The 4,158-nt window shown below is 40.2% G+C and overlaps 2 long non-coding RNA genes across 4 annotated transcripts in view; both read right to left on the bottom strand.

The window, feature by feature from the left end:
• LOC144236569 (uncharacterized) overlaps window positions 1–2,755 on the bottom strand; it is a 26,038-nt gene extending 23,283 nt beyond the window's left edge. For 2 of the 3 annotated variants that reach the window (XR_013336613.1, XR_013336612.1), the window contains exons 1-2: window positions 2,534–2,755; window positions 2,304–2,374 (exon numbers count right to left, since the gene is read on the bottom strand). This is a non-coding gene — a long non-coding RNA (uncharacterized LOC144236569). Of the gene's footprint in view, window positions 1–1,981; window positions 2,201–2,303; window positions 2,375–2,533 lie in introns of those variants that run through there. The other variant, XR_013336611.1, reaches the window with a different exon arrangement.
• A 964-nt stretch (window positions 2,756–3,719) lies between these two features.
• LOC144236563 (uncharacterized) overlaps window positions 3,720–4,158 on the bottom strand; it is a 26,233-nt gene continuing 25,794 nt past the window's right edge. Inside the window, exon 7 of the long non-coding RNA XR_013336607.1 lies at window positions 3,720–3,876. This is a non-coding gene — a long non-coding RNA (uncharacterized LOC144236563). The remainder of the gene's footprint in view (window positions 3,877–4,158) is intronic.

Genomic DNA, 4,158 nt, shown 5'->3' with positions numbered 1-4,158 from the left:
GAGATTAGTGTTTATCAATAAAACAATTGTCTTTGAATAAATAAATAAAATTAGCATACTTAACAATGAGTGTCTGGGCAAGAATCTTTGAAATCAAGCCCAGGGGCACAGATTCCCAATGCATTAGAGCTGGATGCACAACCAAAATAACTTGATTGATCAAGAAATTAAATGCATAGTTTAAGACCCTACACTTTACTTGTTAGGTTCTAATCAGAAAAATGTCTACCTCAGATGGTTATGAGTGTTAAGAAATGTGAACAATCTGTAATTCTACCCTACTCCACAAGGAAATAAGTTAGCCTGCCACAATTCATACATTTTGCTGGCCAAAGGCACAAGATTCCTCATTCAGATACAGAGGGTTTTATTACACCGATAATAGTGGAGGAGTTTAAGGATTTGCACGAGTTACCTCAGCCCCTATTCCCACAGGGCAGTGCAAAGAAGGCCAGATGATACCTGCACATGCAGTGGGTTGCATCATATAAAAGGGACACCACAGCCAACATTAGGGAAACTGAACCTTTTATGATGTTCTCTAAGCAAACTGCCTGACCTTTGCCTTGGACAGTCATTACCATTATTATACTGGACAGTAATCAAACCTGCCTTTGGTTCCAGAGAGAGATGGTATTTCTGTCTTCTAAGGCTGTTTTCTACACAAGCATCCTTGAAAACATAGTCTAGAACAAAGACTGTTTTTGTCTTTGCTTGCAAGAGATGCATAAATGTAAGGGGCCTGTCTGTGGAAAATTGTTCCCCAGTAATATCTATCCCACATTTCTGCTCTCTGTCAGGTTCTGGAGACTTGACCCATGAGTATGCTGCACCATGGGCTATTCTAACCTGGACAACAGAAGTTGCTGCAAATCTGTTTAATTCTCTAATAGGGTATTTAATTAAATCTACTCTGAACAGGATTCTAAGCAGTGTGGTGAGGCCAAACTCACCTTCCAGGGGTCCAACCATACCCTCCAGGGTCTGAAACCTAGCTAGCTGAACAAATGCCATAAAACATCCGGGTCAATGAAAACCTTCTGCTTTCTCCTTAAGTTTCTGTATTGACCTTTTCACTTGGTTTAGCATTGGTGCAGGCATAGCAGGATGTATTGGTGATTGTGTATACTGTGCCTTAACCAAAAATGAGTAAGTCTAGGGTACCTCTGTCATCCGTGACAGCCTTGGCCAGTGAGCTGAAGCTGACTTGAATGCTTTCCAGGGCCTAGCTGGTATCATTGATCACTTTACCTCAAGTCAGAGCTCCATTTCACAGCACTTTTTCTAATTAGATGGCTCCGAGTATAGGGAAAACTGCCCTCAGAGTGTGCATAAATAGCAAGGCTGTTATGCCGCTGGTCAGCTCCCCCAGGTAATAAGGGAAACTTCATTTTATATGGATTACAGCGATTTCCTCATAGCCGTGTGATCTACTGGTGTACTTCTTGAGGCAGTCGTAGGGTTGCTTAAAATTTTCTGTGGCTTCCCATATTTAATAGATTCTTTGAATCCTATGGGATCTGGCCTTTGCCCAACTTACCACCTTTATCTTGTTCTAGCTTCCTTCTCATTCTCTATTTTCTCTAATTCCCTTATGTTTGCCATGCTCTCTCAATATATAGCCCCTGTACCAGCTGGGCTTTCAATATAAAATGCTGAGTTTCTACTTACTCTCTCTGTCCCCTCCCATCCCCATTATCCTGTTGTACTAGATCTTGTACTTGTGGTGTATTATGTATGTACTGCTTCATAGTACTTAGCACGATCTCAGTTTGCATCTATTAGAGTTCTCTTAGTGTCACTTCATTGCTAAACTCTATGCTCTGTGATGGCTGGGAATACATTTATTGTTGCTTATTTTTATATTCTTGTAGCTTCCTAGCACAATCTGGGAAGTGGCCAGTATTCACTAAATATCTATTAAGTTTATTAGTATTTTTTTAAATTTATAATTAAATATTTGGAAAGGATATTGGTGTCAAGCTCTTGGGCGTCAGACCTGGCTCACCATAGTTGGCTGTAGCTTGATTGGTCAGGAAAGGAGATCTGGGTATAAGACACCCAGTAAAATACAGGATGGCATGGTTAGCCAAGAAAGCAACAATTAGGGTGGGCCAAAGAGACTTTTGCAGCACTTAGGGAAACAGGGCTTAAGCTTGAAGAGTGTAGAATTTGCTTCCTTGAACTCCACAACGGTTCCCTAAATGTGAGGGCAACAGTTAATGAAGAGGCAACCTAATATGTAACTAAATCCCAGGCTACTGGAAGTCTTAACAGAGAAGTTCTTTAAAGACATGTCTTACCGGGCATAGGAAATGGATGTTGGACGATTCTGTTCCTAAGCTGGTTGTGATCCTTAGGAGTTGGATCTGTTCTGCCAAATGAACAATAGTGATATTATTCACTCAAAGCTGCCATTACAAATTGAACTAGAAGTTCTTTTTATTTTACTTGCACTTTTAGTTTTTTACTAAGGTAGTTAATTATTAGGGGATTGATTAGGATAGTTAGTGAAAACAGTTAAAATGTTTACTTTCATTTGTGTCTCCAGTTCACTGTGAGCTCTTCCAAGTCAGGCACTCTCCTTACTCTCTGTGTCTCCATTACCTGGGACAGTGTCTAGGATGTACTGAGTAGTGACTCCATTGGCTTTTGTTCTGTAGGCTCCGGAGAGAGACTGCCTGTTTTCATCCAAGCTCTGCTGCTTCTTGCTCTGTAACCATGGAAGTTGACTGAATATCTCCTGGTGTCAGCTTCCCTGTGGAGATAATAAAGCTTAGAGGATTCTCAGGAGAGCTGAATATAAGAAGCATTTAGGAAGTGCCTGGTACATATTTAATGCTCAATGAACATTAGCTTTCATTTTTAGAAACATAGCATCACACTCTCCCTACATTTGGATCAGAGTGTGGGAATCTTAAGTCATTTGANTCCCTAGACTCATTATAATTATATACAGTATAGTAAGGACATTGCTGCTGATTGGTTTCATTCATCAGGAACTCTTTCTGTGCTGTCTGACTTACATGCTGTCTGTATCCTTTCTAGCCTGGGCATTTCCCATAGTCTCTTAACTCATTTCCCTTCCTTTAGTGTCACGTACTATCTTTCTAGTGTATACACAGTCCTAGCACCAGAGCATATCTTGAGGAAATTCTTCCTGCAAATGCCCCTAACAGATTTCATAACATTTCTTAATTCATGGACCCCTTTTAGAATTTAAAGACCATTGTAGATCCTTTCCCAGTGTGTATATATATATATGTGTGTGTGTGTACTCACACACACAATGTAATCATAGTCTCAGAGTGTTCAGAGGCCACATCTAGAGTCGATGTGTCCTGAATTAAAACATCTGACTTGAAGGAGAAAGACGGAACTGGTTAGCCCACAATCCTATTAGGATGCCATTTATGATCTGATCCCTAGATGCCTGCCTCTCTAGATCAATTTCCTACCACTATATCCTGCATTAACATTTTACTACTTGAAATTCCTCAAACATTCTGTGTTCTTATCAGTTGAAGCTAACTCTGAGATTTTCTTATAGGATACTGATAGCTGTTTCTGGATGTCTCATGACCATATTAATAGGTAGAAAACTGTTTATGCCTTTGCCAAATGCTTTACACAGCTTTCATTGATTTTGTTTTCTCAATCTGTACTCTTAGTAGCTATTTATCAGTATGTTAGATTTGAATAGTTTTGATGTCAGCAGCCTTAGACAATGGAAGACTCTTTCATAACATGTAAAAAACACTTTGGGATAATTATTGCTCATTGCCTTCTTTCTTTTCCTCCTCCCTTCATCCTTTTCTTCCTTTCTTCTCATTTCTTGATTTCTTGTAGTGCTTCACAAGTCATAGCTTTTGGGTACTGGGAAATGGGGAAAGTGAGAGCCAGTATAGTTCACTGGTTATGAAGATGTGTTCTGGGGGCGCCTGGGTGGCTCACTTGGCTGTGTGTCTGACTCTTGATTTCAGCTCAGCTCATGATTCCAGGCTAATGGAATTGAGACCCTTGTTGGGCTCCATCATGAGTTTGGGGCCTGCTTAAGATTTTCTTTCTTTCTCTCTTTCTCTCTCTCTCTTTACCACTCCCCCACTTGCACACACCTTCTCTCTCTCAAAAAAACAAAAACTGTGTGTTGAAACCAGA

The sequence above is a fragment of the Crocuta crocuta genome, unplaced genomic scaffold (assembly GCF_008692635.1).
Source record: "Crocuta crocuta isolate KB4526 unplaced genomic scaffold, BGI_CrCroc_1.0 scaffold317, whole genome shotgun sequence".
NCBI classification, from domain to species: Eukaryota; Metazoa; Chordata; class Mammalia; order Carnivora; family Hyaenidae; genus Crocuta; species Crocuta crocuta.
The sequence above is the reverse complement of the archived record's forward strand: the minus strand, read 5'-3'. Positions and strand labels throughout refer to the sequence as shown.